The sequence below is a fragment of the Littorina saxatilis genome, linkage group LG8 (assembly GCF_037325665.1).
Source record: "Littorina saxatilis isolate snail1 linkage group LG8, US_GU_Lsax_2.0, whole genome shotgun sequence".
In the NCBI taxonomy this organism is placed as follows: Eukaryota; Metazoa; Mollusca; class Gastropoda; order Littorinimorpha; family Littorinidae; genus Littorina; species Littorina saxatilis.
In genome coordinates this window covers 55,418,382-55,432,636 of record NC_090252.1, presented here as the reverse complement: position 1 = coordinate 55,432,636, position 14,255 = coordinate 55,418,382, and the positions used below count along the sequence as shown (strand labels likewise).

The window sequence follows — 14,255 nt, the reverse complement described above, 5'->3', positions numbered from 1 at the left end:
AAAAGGTAGGTCGGTCGTGAGAAATGAGACAGACACGATTTCCCTTTTTAGCCACATTGCAATAGACAAAGGCACCAGTACAAAAACACACAAAGAAATCCAGTGAAAAGTACATTAGAAACCAAAGAACAGAGATAGATGAACACACTTAGTTAAAAAAAACAATGAATGTGTTTATGTTTAGTCGATACAATCGCATGTGAAGTAAACGGTCTTTTTTCTAAATGTGTCTGTCTCAAAAACGTTAATTACAAATCTGTTCAGTTGGAATGGCTGTTAAAAGGTTTGGACGTAACATGCTTTTAATAAGTAGCAATTTCCATCAAATCACGACATGAAAGGGTTTTGAAAGGCTAACTACGGCTTATTCTACTTGCGCTTGATCATTTTGTCACTCGGGCAAGGTGTCTGTCTCATTTTTTCTCACGACCGCCCTGCAGACAAATCGTCTGCTATAACCGCCATACACAGCAAATTGTCATGATGCAACCAATTTTACACTTCCTATCCGTTGTCAGGCAGATAATCAACTGGCTGACTAAAGAATTTTTCGGCATGTGTTTATTTCAGAGCACGTTATTTACTGTCTTGTAACTCGGGCAAGGTGTCTGTCTCATTTTTTCTCACGACCGCCCTGCAGACAAATCGTCTGCTATAACCGCCATACACAGCAAATTGTCATGATGCAACCAATTTTACACTTCCTATCCGTTGTCAGGCAGATGATCAACTGGCTGACTAAAGAATTTTTCGGCATGTGTTTATTTCAGAGCACGTTATTTACTGTCTAGTCACTCGGGCAAGGTGTCTGTCTCATTTTTTCTCACGACCGTCCTGAAGACAAATCGTCTGCTATGACCGCCATACACAGCAAATTGTCATGATGCGACCAATTTTATACTTCCTATCCGTTGTCAGGCAGATGATCAACTGGCTGACTAAAGAATTTTTCGGCATGTGTTTATTTCAGAGCACGTTATTTACTGTCTGTCTCTGAAAACCTTGAATTCTCACGACCGCCCGGCACTATTGACGGTCATGTCTTACCAAATGTTAAGCAGATTCATTTGTAAAATAACAACATTCAGTGACTGTGTCTGATCAACGCCAGTGGTTTTTTTCAATCCTGGAATGCACTGCATTGTGAATGTTGTGGTCAAGTGAGAGTTTTATAGACATCGCCGTACGTTTTTCAACACTTTGATGACGTCAGACAGCAGATTGAAAACGTTCCAACTTGGAAAGAGAGCCAGTCACGATCATATAATCGTAGGGAATCAATAGTTGCTTTGTTTATTAACTTCTTTCAAGTGCTTTTAAAATTTTGATTTTTGTCATTGTTATTGTTGCATATGTGCGTGCGTATGTGCGCGCGCGCCTGTCAGTGTGGAAGAGTGTAGGGTAAGTGTATCCAATTCCGACCGACTTCGGGGATACCTAAATCCGACCGATTTTCCAAGTCACTAATGATGAGGTTCACACGTCATCCCAACAGAAAGAATGCCATTCATACAAGGGCCATTCATGAACGGTTGATGACGCGACGTCACGAACCAATCGTTGTCACGAGAGTTAATTGCGTCATCTGCACCGCGGCACGAAATGTGCCTTCGCCATACGTACGTTTCTGGCAAAGGGTGAGATAATTTGATGAACAGAGTTGTGTTTCTTTTACATGGATGTTAATAAGTGTTTTTGGAAGAATAATGTTATGGTTCTGACTAAATCTCATTGTACTTTTTAATCGAAAAGGGGAAAATCTTATCGGTCGTGATTAGATACCCAGTTTTTGAGAGAGTATTTAAATCCGACAACAACGCAGATAATACAAAACGCTGCACAAAATCCCAGTAAAACCATTCATTGTTTACGTTTATGACTTGAAAAAAGCATATGAACAAGGGAACATATCAGATGATGTATTATCTAGCTGTGTGTGTGTGTGTGTGTGTGTGTGTGTGTGTGTGTGTGTGTGCGTGCGGCCGAGCGTTGCACGCATGTGTTCGTTTGTGTGTGTGTGTGTGTGTGTGTGCGTGCGTGCGTGCGTGCGTGCGTGGAGTGTGTGTGTGTGTGTGTGTGTGTGTGTGTGTGTGTAAGCGTGCGCGCGAGCGTTGTGCGCATGTGTTCGTTTGTGTTAGCTTATGTGTGTGTGTGTGTGTGTGTGTGTGTGTGTGTGTGTGTTGATGCGTGAGTGTTGATGCGTGCGTACTTGCATGTGTGCGTGCGAGAGGGGTTGGGTTTTCTTATGTGTGCAGAGTAGTTGTTGTAGAAAATGCAAGACATTAAGGTTCAGTCTGTAGTGGATATACTGGGACAGCGTCCATGTACTATGCCACAGTTCAGTCTGTAGTGGATATACTGGGACTGCGTCCAGGTACTATGCCACAGTTCAGTCAGTAGTGGATATACTAGGACTGCGTTAAGGTACTCTGCCACAGTCTTTGATGACGTCATTTCCGTTTTTGTGATAGTTGAGGCGGACCTGTTAAGTAATCTTTGATTAAGTCGGGACTTTGATATTGCATTTGAGCCAGGTAGCTTGAAAATAAGTGAATTAGTTCGCTCATTAAAATTGTCATCAAAAACGAATATTTCATTACAGATTCAAACACTACTGCAATGTACTTCTTATCTTCTCTTGATTTAAAAAATATATATACATATGTTATGTTTACTTTAAAAACGCGTTCAGAATTAAAGAAAACAGGTTGAGTATGCTTCGCGGAGATGAGTGTGATCCGTGACGGTTTTCGGGTATGGTTAGCCGAGACTATCTGAATTTAGTCTCGCTGATCGGACTGGTTTTTTTTAAGTTTATCCTTCAATTTGATGCCTATAGATTGACTACATGTTTTTATATCGCTTTACGCGACTTGTTTTACATTTCGTCAAGTTATGAAATGTATTATAAAATTTGGTACATAACATTCTAAAAATTGCAAATAACAATAACACTTTTGATTACAGATTCAAAAGTTATTGCATTGTATCCTTTGGATTTCCTGGATCCCCATGTATAAACAGATATGTCATGCTTAGTGTGAAAATCTGCTCAAATGAGAAAAATCGCCCGTTTTGTTCATATGCTTCGCGGAGGCAACCCGTCTCGGTCTTCTGGTTTCGGCTAGCCAAATCTCACTAGCATTGTTAATGACTCGTCCCTGATTCCAATGTTGATCTTTTAGTTTCAAACCAACTTAATGTTTTATTATCGCTTCACATGACTTGTTCTGTATATTTTTTTTTCGCTGTCATGATGTCACCATTTAGAGGGTAGGGTTACATTTTCAGGTATTTATTCCCCAAGAATATGCAAAAAAAATTCCAAACTCGTTTTTTTCTATTGGTCAATGATTCTACTTTTTTTTTAAAGTGAGAAATGGAGTGCAATTAACATTGTTACTTTTGAAGGTATGCTCATGACGTGCATCACAGCGAAATAGCAGTTCAGAAGAACGGAATTCCCATAATTAGTCCTTATTTGCTGCTTTTTTCACTGAGCTCGGAAATGATATTTTGCTTGCATTGTTATTGCTTAATTTATTAAAGCCTCTGGACAATATTCTTTGAATAAATCGTTACCCAATTCTGTTTACGTCTATCCCTTTGTTTGATAGAGTACTGTAACAAGCTATCACATTATGTCGACAAGAATGCGTCTCCATACAAGTTTTTGTCTTGATTCCATCCAGGAGGATGTAAGGCTTTAATAAAAACACTATTTCAAAGATCTCTGTCAAGATTGATTTTGTTGAAAAAAAAGGAAGTCTGTGATTGAAGATTGTGAAACCTGCCAGGAGCACGTCTCACTAGCCGGGTCACGACGCTATCACGGATCTAAAAAAATCATGTCGCGATTGTGTCCCTTTGCTAATTCAAATCCTTTTAAGGATCGGAAGAGTAAGAGATATATTTTGCCTTTCACGATAAAAACAAACTCACATACCCCTCCACCCCCCCCCCCCGCCCCCCCCCCCCCCCCCACTCACATCCAGCTAGCTCCTTCTCGCTTACTTAACAATATCACCTGGATGCCTGTAACATTCCCGCTCAGTCTTCACAAACAGTCCTGTCTGTCTTCTGTTATTTCTGTCGTGTCCTCGAGTTACCTCGTACCCGGTACCCGCGTATGTAACAAAACATGAGCTTGAATGAGGATAATAGGAGCAAGTCTCACAACCCAAGTCACGACGCTGTCACGGATCCTTTTGGTAAATGAGATCCTTTCAAGGAGTAGGAGGTGCTTGGCTTTCGCGATAAAAACAACAACTTACATACGCTGATTAACTATAAGCTGAGATTCATTTTTATTTTCGAAAGATAATTATGTGCTTTTACATTCAGTCAAGAGAGAGAGAGAGAGAGAGAGAGAGAGAGAGAGAGAGAGAGAGAGAGAGAGAGAGAGAGAGAGAGAGAGAGAGAGAGAGAGAGAGAGAGAGAGAGAAGAGGTATATAGAAAAAGAGAGAGAGATACAGAGAGAGAGACAGACAGCCATATATATAGAGAGAAGGGGTGGAGATAGAGACAGAGAGAAAGAGGGAGAGGAAGAAAGAGAGAGAGAGAGTGAGAAAGAGATAGATGGTTTGAAAGAGAGAGAGTGAGATAAAGAGAGACGAAAGAAATGAGAAAAGGAGATAGAGAGAGAGAGTGAGATAAAGAGAGTGAGAGAGAGAGAGTGAGATAAAGAGAGAGAGAGAGAGAAAGGAGAAAACGAGATAGAGAGAGAGTGAGATATAGAGAGAGAGAGAGGGAGAGAGAGATAGAGAGAGAGAGGGAGAGAGAGAGAGAGAGAGAGAGGGAGAGAGAGAGAGAGAGAGAGAGAGAGAGAGAGAGAGAGAGACTTGTGAACTATGCATTCAGTCTGGACCTTTAATGTCCTACAAGCTACAACCCTATTAAGGACTATAGTTATAGATATGTGACACGGGTATTACTAAAGGCGGTCCTTAATTCAGCCCGAAGTCGACTTCGCGAAGTTTTTTTTACCGAAAACTCAGTGCTAAATTCCGTGTGGCTAGCTTCGTGAAGCATACTTCGCGTAGTCCACTTCGCCCAAATAATGACAGGCTTAAGGAAAGGCAGCCGGCCAGGGCAAGGGGGGTGACGGTGCTGGCGAATTAGTGCCGCAAGGCGTGACCGGATGATGCACTGTCATTAAATGCAAGAGCAATGAAAATGCGAGCACGGTAATCCTCGCGGTGAAAAGCTTTGAGGTCGTTATATTTTGTAAAAGGTAAGAATTTATTTCGGTCGCGGAATCGTGACTGTACTATCACGTCGAATTTTAGCCGGAATTAGCAAGTATTTCAGGAGGACAAAAGATCATGATGTTGTTGTTGGTTGGCGCTTCAAGTCTGACTCACAGTTTTTGAACAAGGAGTTCTTGTCTGACAAAAGCCTTTTGAGTTTGTTCACACACTAATCGCTTTAGCGCCAACAGCACTATTATAGGTCTAAAGGTCTTTGCTAGTTTGTAACAGATCTGAGTCATAGTGTCTTTTTACATTTAGTCAAGTTTTTTTCAATTTGAATTTCATAACTGTACTTGGTTGGAAGTAATCAACATTATAAGATGTTTGGTGGCTTGTTGACAGACCAGCTTTTTTGTTGGTCCAAGGGGACCATATCGTTTTTTGTTACATTTAGTCAAGTTTTGACTAAATGTTTTAACATAGAGGGGGAATCGAGACGAGGGTTGTGTCGTGGTGTATGTGTGTCTGTGGGGCGGGGATATAGCTCAGTTGGTAGCGCGCTGGATTTGTACTCAGTTGGCCGCTGTCAGCGTGAGTTCGATCCCAGGTTCGGCGGAAATTTATTTCAGAGTCAACTTTGTGTGCAGACTCTCTTCGTTGTCCGAACCCTCCCCCCGTGTACACTACATTGGGTGTGCACGTTAAAGATCCCACGATTGACAAAAGGGTCTTTCCTGGCAAAATTGCTTATGCACAGTTATAATTGTCTACCTATACCCGTGTGACTTGGAATAATAGGCCCCAAAAAGGTAAATATGCGCCGAAATGGCTGCAATCTACTGGCCGTATAAAATTTCATCTCACACGGCATCACTGCAGAGCGCCTAGAACTGTACCCACGGAATATGCGCGATATAAGCGTCATTGATTGATTGATTGATTGATTGTGTGTGTGTGCGTGTGCGTGTGTAGAGCGATTCAGAGTAAACTACTGGACCGATCTTTATGAAATTTGACATGAGAGTTCTTGGGAATGATATTCCCGGACGATCTTTTTCATTTTTTCGATAAATGTCTTTGATGACGTCATATCCGGCTTTTTGTAAAAGTTGAGGCGGCACTGTCACACCCTCATTTTTCAATCAAATTGATTGACATTTTGGCCAAGCAATCTTCGACAAAGGCCGGACTTCGGTATTGCATTTCAGCTTGGTGGCTTAAAAATTAATTAATGACTTTGGTCATTAACAATCAGAAAATTGTAATTAAATGTTTTTTATTATAAAACGATCCAAATTTACGTTCATCTTATTCTTCATTATTTTCTTATTCCAAAAACATATACATATGTTATATTCGGATTAAAAACAAGCTCTGAAAATTAAAAATATAAAAATTATGATCAAAATTAAATTTCCGAAATCGATTTAAAAACAATTTCATCTTATTTCTTGTTGGTTCCTGATTCCAAAAACATATAGATATGATATGTTTAGATTAAAAACACTCTCAGAAAGTTAAAACGAAGAGAGGTACAGAAAAGCGTGCTATGCAGCACAGCGAAACCACTTCCGCGCTAAACAGTCTCGTCAGTTTCACTGCGTTTTGCACGAGCGGCGGACTACGGTCATTGTAAAAAAATGCAGTGCGTTCAGTTTCATTCTGTGAGTTCCACAGCTTGACTAAATGTAGTAATTTCGCCTTACGCGACTTGTTACATTTGGTCAAGTGTTTATTTGTTTGTTCGTTCATGGGCTGAAACTCACACGGCTTTTACGTGTATTGACCGTTTTTACCCCGCCATTTAGGCAGCCATACGCCGCTTTCGGAGGAAGCATGCTGGGTATTTTCGTGTTTCTCTAACCCACCGAACTCTGACATGGATTACAGGATCTTTTTCGTGCGCACTTGGTCTTGTGCTTGCGTGTACACACGGGGGTGTTCGGACACCGAGGAGAGTCTGCACACAAAGTTGACTCTGAGAAATAAATCTCTCGCCGAACGTGGGGACGAACTCACGCTGACAGCGGCCAACTGGATACAAATCCAGCGCGCTACCGACTTAGCTACATCCCCGCCATTTGGTCAAGTTTTGACTAAATGTTTTAACATAGAGGGGTAATCGAGACGAGGGTCGTGGTGTATGTATGTGTGTGTGTGTGTGCGTGTGTGTGTGTGGAGCGATTCAGACCAAACTACTGGACCGATCTTTATGACATTTTACATGAGAGTTCCTGGGAATGATATCCCCGGACGATTTTTTTCATTTTTTCGATAAATACCATTGATGACGTCATATCCGGCTTTTTGTAAAAGTTGAGGCGGCACTGTATCAAATTGATTAAAATTTTGGCCAAGCAATCTTCGACAAAAGCCGGACTTCGGTATTGCATTTCAGCTTGGTGGCTTAAAAACTATTAATGACTTTGGTCATTACAAATCTGAAAATTGTATAAAAATTGAAAACAAATTATAAAACGATCCAAATTTACGTTCATCTTATTCTTCATTATTTTCTTATTCCAAAAACATATAAATATGTTATATTTGGATTAAAAACAAGCTCTGAAAATTAAAAATATAAAAATTATGATCAAAATTAAATTTTCGAAATCAATTAAAAAACACTTTCATCTTATTTCTTGTCGATTCCTGATTCCAAAAACATATAGATATGATATGTTTGGATTTAAAACACGCTCAGAAAGTTAAAACGAAGAGAGGTACAGAAAAGCGTGCTATCCTTCTCAGCGCAACTACTAAACCGCTCTTCTTGTCAATTTCACTGCCTTTGCCACGAGCGGTGGACTGACGATGCTACGAGTATACGGTCTTGCTGAAAAATTGCATTGCGTTCAGTTTCATTCTGTGAGTTCAACAGCTACTTGACTAAATATTGTATTTTCGCCTTACGCGACTTGTTTATTTTGATATAATTCGTGTTTTTTTGTTGTAATTACTGTATTTTTATCTTCTTTTTGGATTTACTTTTATAATTTTTGGTCGATGTTTACCTTTTCAGTAGAGAGCGATTCAAGATCAAGAAGACAATCTTTATTTTTCTTTTACTCATCCAACACGCACAATGCACAAAATAGTACTATAACGCCGTACGCTCTACTTTGTACTACACACGGCATCTCCTGTGTTGGTATTAGCGCGCGCTTCCTGTGCATGCTTGAATGCGCCCAGATGCAGCAGAGTACATTATTGTGTAACTAGCAGTTAAGCCCGGATTCGCCCGGGAGTAAGCGGAGCCCTGTAGCAATTTAAGCGGTGCAAGACAACTGCACCCCAAATCAGCCCGATTGCACCCCAACACCTCTGGGGTGCAATTGGGCTAATTTGTTTGGACAATACCAACCCATTCCACACCATCCCTTACAAGGCCTCAATTGGCTTATTCTTGAGACTCTAAAGATTTTTGGTTAAAAACGATGAATGATTTAGAAATTTTATTATAAAATAGTTCATGTATAAAGCAGTAAGATAATTAAAATGATCTACACGCAAACACCTTCACTGAACATGCATGAACTTGTGACCGAGGCACACCATGTAGTCTCTCAATGTCATGTCACCATTTTGCAGCTTTTGCCTCTGTTTGAAGGCAAAGCGGACTTTCCTGAGAGCATCGGACCTGATCAGAGCACGTGTGTGCAATGTCCGCATTCTGATGTTGGTGTTTGCCTGTATGTTTAGGATCTGGTCCATGAATACAAACACGCTTTCTTTTATTTCGGCTGGTATCCTCTGTGTACATCTGCTTTTCATATATAATTGCTGGTGTGCCCCTCTCGCTAGTAGTTTCAACAAAATCCATCATCCAACTTTCAGTGTCTCAAAGGCAGAATGTGGGAATAGCACAACAGTTGTTGTAACGGACAAGAAAAGACGTGAGCACATGTTCAGCGCAAGTGGCAACCCATGTCCGCAACGTGATTTTTACTCAAAGCCACTCTGACAAACTCGGTAAGACAGTAATACTTGTGAGGCCCTATAAGGGTTATGGTTCTCAAAAAAAACCATGATGGGGTGTAATTGGCCACATTTTTTTCGGGGGGTGCTATTGGGCAAGTTTGTGCTTGGGGTGCAATTGTACTGTAGCCAATTTAAGACGCTCGCTATCCCATTATCATTAGCTTTACCTCCTTTGTTTGGATACAAAAAAAGAGTTATCTCCCTTACCTTCTAGAAATTTCCGGAACTGTCCAGTTAATTTTTCTTTCTTCACTTCTTCCCCTCATAGGAGCAATAGCGAGTCTCTAATATCACTGGCATGATGTGCTTGCTACAGGTGAACAGTAGGCACTGAACTGGTCTTGTACCATATAGGCTGTATTCAATAAATGGGAGGTCCATAATCTGAGAAAGGAAACAATGAATCAAGAAACTAAAACCCAGGTGCACATCTGCGGCACCTAGGGAGTGTACGTGCACACTATCTTGTTCCAGCCTCTTGCCATCTCAGAGGTATGGCGACCACAGACAAAAAAGAGTTATCTCCCTTACCTTCTAGAAATTTCCGGAACTCTCCAGTTAATTTTTCATTCTTCATTTCTTCCCCTCATAGGAGCAATAGCAAGTCTCTAATATCACTGGCATGATGTGCTTGCTACAGGTGAACAGTTATCTCCCTTACCTTCTAGAAATTTCCGGAACTGTCCAGTTAATTTTTCATTCTTCATTTCTTCCCCTCATAGGAGCAATTATAGCGAGTCTCTAATATCACTGGCATGATGTGCTTGCTACAGGTGAACAGTAGGCACTGAACTGGTCTTGCACCATATAGGCTGTATTCAATAAATGGGAGGTCCATAATCTGAGAAAGGAAACAATGAATCAAGAAACTAAAACCCAGGTGCACATCTGCGGCACCTAGGGAGTGTACGTGCACACTATCTTGTTCCTGCCTCTTGCCATCTCAGAGGTATGGCGACCACAGACAAAAAAGAGTTATCTCCCTTACCTTCTAGAAATTTCCGGAACTGTCCAGTTAATTTTTCATTCTTCATTTCTTCCCCTCATAGGAGCAATAGCGAGTCTCTAATATCACTGGCATGATGTGCTTGCTACAGGTGAACAGTAGGCACTGAACTGGTCTTGCACCATATAGGCTGTATTCAATAAATGGGAGGTCCATAATCTGAGAAAGGAAACAATGAATCAAGAAACTAAAACCCAGGTGCACATCTGCGGCACCAAGGGAGTGTACGTGCACACTATCTTGTTCCTGCCTCTTGCCATCTCAGAGGTATGGCGACCACAGACACACACACACACACACACACACACACACACACAGACAGACACTCTCTTTTATTATATGTACTAGCAGTTAAGCCCGGCTTCGCCCGGGAGTAAGCGGAGCCCTGTAGCAATTTAAGACGCAAAGTTATCTCCCTTACCTTCTAGAAATTTCCGGAACTGTCCAGTTAATTTTTCATTCTTCATTTCTTCCCCTCATAGGAGCAATAGCAAGTCTCTAATATCACTGGCATGATGTGCTTGCTACAGGTGAACAGTAGGCACTGAACTGGTCTTGCACCATATAGGCTGTATTCAATAAATGGGAGGTCCATAATCTGAGAAAGGAAACAATGAATCAAGAAACTAAAACCCAGGTGCACATCAGCGGCACCTAGGGAGTGTACGTGCACACTATCTTGTTCCTGCCTCTTGCCATCTCAGAGGTATGGCGACCACAGACAAAAAAGAGTTATCTCCCTTACCTTCTAGAAATTTCCGGAACTGTCCAGTTAATTTTTCATTCTTCATTTCTTCCCCTCATAGGAGCAATAGCAAGTCTCTAATATCACTGGCATGATGTGCTTGCTACAGACAAAAAAGAGTTATCTCCCTTACCTTCAGTTCTAGAAATTTCCGGAACTGTCCAGTTAATTTTTCATTCTTCATTTCTTCCCCTCATAGGAGCAATAGCGAGTCTCTAATATCACTGGATACCTCCCTTCAATGTATATGTCGTGCCTAGATCCTGAAAGTGCCTAAGTTCTTGAATTAGGTAATCTCTTGCCTAATTCGTGAAATAGGCAACGGCTGTGCCTAACCTGTGAAATCAATGTTGAATTTTGCCTAATTTGTGAAATTTTATGATTTAGGCTGCCTATTGCATAAATTAGGCAGCCTAAGTTGTGAAATTAGGCAAAGTTTCGATTTAGGCACGACCGCTGTACAATTTAGGCAACAATGTCTACAGAATAGGCAAAATCCTTGCCTAATGTGTCAAATCAATTCTAAGGTCTAACTGTTTTAGAAATTAGTCAGTTTGTTTGAACGCCAGTAACAATAATGAAACTTAAAATTTAAACATACTGCTATCATATGTACCTTTTGCATGACTAACTATAATAAACACATTTTAAAAAAGCAAAACAAAAATACCCCTCTACCTCATTTACAAACATTTAAAGTTTACAAAAGGTAAACATTATCCCAGTTTGGACTGGGGTCAAAAAAGGGAAACCCACGACGTTCCAGTTCAACTCGATTTTCTGAGCTTACTTGCTCTTGTTCTTGCAAGATGAATTGTTTGGGTGGCAGTGACTATGGCAGTGGTTTCTTGCTTTCTTGCAAGTGCATCTGGCTGTATCGCACTTCCCATTGCAAGAACATTTTTTGAACCCTTGTCCTCCATGCCTTGAATGAAGCTGTCGATGGTTCTCATTGGTAGGACAGTGTCCTTCACTTGGTCAGCAGTGACAATTTGGAAATCGGCCTCGATAATTAGATTGCGGGAGAGCATAGTGTTTATGATGCCATGCTTGGTGCCAACTTGGTACAGGTCGTTGTGAACCTTCAGGACCACCCCAGGCACGTTTCTGCAATCAAGGCGCCCACGATCAAACTCGCTGACTGGAACCAGCACGCCGTCGTTTTGCAGCAGTGGAACCAGCTTGGCTCTTGTTGTTCGCAGCATTTCAGCACGGCTTTTTTCTTGTCCTTCACGTGCATCTTGTCTGCACTGCGTCAAGTTGCTTGCATGACCTTCTAGAGCTGTACTTGAAGTGGCGGCCCCTCCAACTGCACTTTCCACCTCTGCATCATTTTCAGTTGAATTCTGTGGACAGAGTTCTTCTAGAGCTACACTTGAAGTGGCGGCACCTCCAACTGCACCTTCCACCTCTGCATCATTTTCAGTTGAATTCTGTGGACCGAGTTCTTCTAGAGCTGTACTTCAAACGAATACGAAATTGTGACCTTTTAGTTTCCATGGCTGGATTTGGCTTAACACTGACAGTCAGGTGCTGGTGTGAAGTAGTGCCTGAGAAAGTTTATCTGAAATGCTCCAGTGTGATTATTATCTCACTTGTATCACAGTTAGTACTGTTCACAAGTAGTTAGTAGTGTTAACAGACTTGATATGTTGTCACGCGAATGATTTTTGGGTTCAAACAGACTGACTAATTTGTAAAACAGTTAGACCTTAGAATTGATTTGACACATTAGGCAAGGATTTTGCCTATTCTGTAGACATTTTTGCCTAAATTGTACAGTAGTCGATCGTGCCTAAATCGAAACTTTGCCTAATTTCACAATTTAGGCTGCCTAATTTATGCAATAGGCAGCCTAAATCATAAAATTTCACACATTAGGCAAAATTCAACATTGATTTCACAGGTTAGGCACAGCCGTTGCCTATTTCACGAATTAGGCAAGAGACTACCTAATTCAAGAACTTAGGCACTTTCAGGATCTAGGCACGACATATACAAAGTAAGAGTTACCTCCCTTTGCTTCTAGAAATTTCCTGAACTGTCCGGTTAACTTTTTCTTCTTCATTTCTTCTCCTCATAGGAACGATAGAGAGTCTGTAATATCACTGGCATTATGTGCTTGCTACATGTGAACACCAGGCACTGAACTGGCCTTGCACAGCAGGGGGCAGGGTTAGTGTGTGTGTGGGGGGGGGGATGATAGCGGGCGGGGGGTAACCCTTGAGAATTACACGGTATACTGGTTTGATGAGAGTTACCTCCCTTCCGTGGGTGACAAAGCATGACTTACCTCCCTTGCACTATGTAGACTGTATTGATAGATGGGGAGGGTCATTATCCGAGGAAGGAAACAATGTCTGGAGAAACTAAAACCCAGGTGCACATCTGCGGCACCTAGGGAGTGTACATGCACACTATCTTGTTCCTGCCTCTTGCCATCTCAGAGGTATGGCGACCACAGACACACAGACACACAGACAGACACTCTCTTTTATTATATGTATAGATAGACAGACGGTCTCTGATCCGCCCTTTTCCCGCGAACCTACTAGACTGCAGTTTGTATTGGCTGTTGCTGACCACATTTCCCGTGACGTCATGGAGTCCATTTTCAGCTTAGTGCCAATGGGCCAGTTTTCCCCCTTCCCTCCGTCGCGATATGACCTTCGCGGTTGAAAACGACGTTAAACACCAATTAACTAACTAAATCAATCATAGCGCCATAGTTTACTCAGTAATATGTGAATTTGGTCGCTTTTTATTGAACACACATGTGTTACATAACCACCAACATTGCTCTGTTATTATTTAAGCATCCATTTTTTTGCTAAATGCACTGTTCGGTCGTCAGATCGTGTACATAATTGAGTTTTGACTATATCTCCCTCTTTTGAGCCATGACTCTCTGTGTGTTGAACCATGACTTTGTGTGAGTGTTGAACCATGACTCTGAGTGTTGAACCATTGCTCTATGTGTGAGTTGAACCATGACTATGTGTTGAATTGATGAACCATTGCTCTATGTGTGTGTTGAACCATTACTATCTGTGTGTATACCATAGCCCCATGTGTGTGTTGAATTTTTGGAATGGGATGCAGAGAGAGAGAGAGAGAGAGAGAGAGAGAGAGAGAGAGAGAGAGAGAGAGAGAGAGAGAGAGAGAGAGAGAGAGAGAGAGAGAGAGAGAGAGAGAGAGAGAGAGAGAGAGAGAGAGAGAGAGGGAGAGATCAAATCAAATCAAATCAAATCAAATTTTATTTTTCGAGGGTTGTGGCATAAGCAATACAACGAGCTTTTTTTCAACCAGCCCTCACCCAGAGAGGGGACT

The 14,255-nt window shown here is 41.4% G+C and overlaps 1 protein-coding gene across 1 annotated transcript in view; it reads right to left on the bottom strand.

Moving 5' to 3' along the window:
• Window positions 1-14,255, bottom strand: part of LOC138974746 (polyketide synthase ThaQ-like) — a 201,450-nt gene that overhangs the window by 166,674 nt on the left and 20,521 nt on the right. The gene's annotated exons all lie outside the window — the stretch shown is intronic.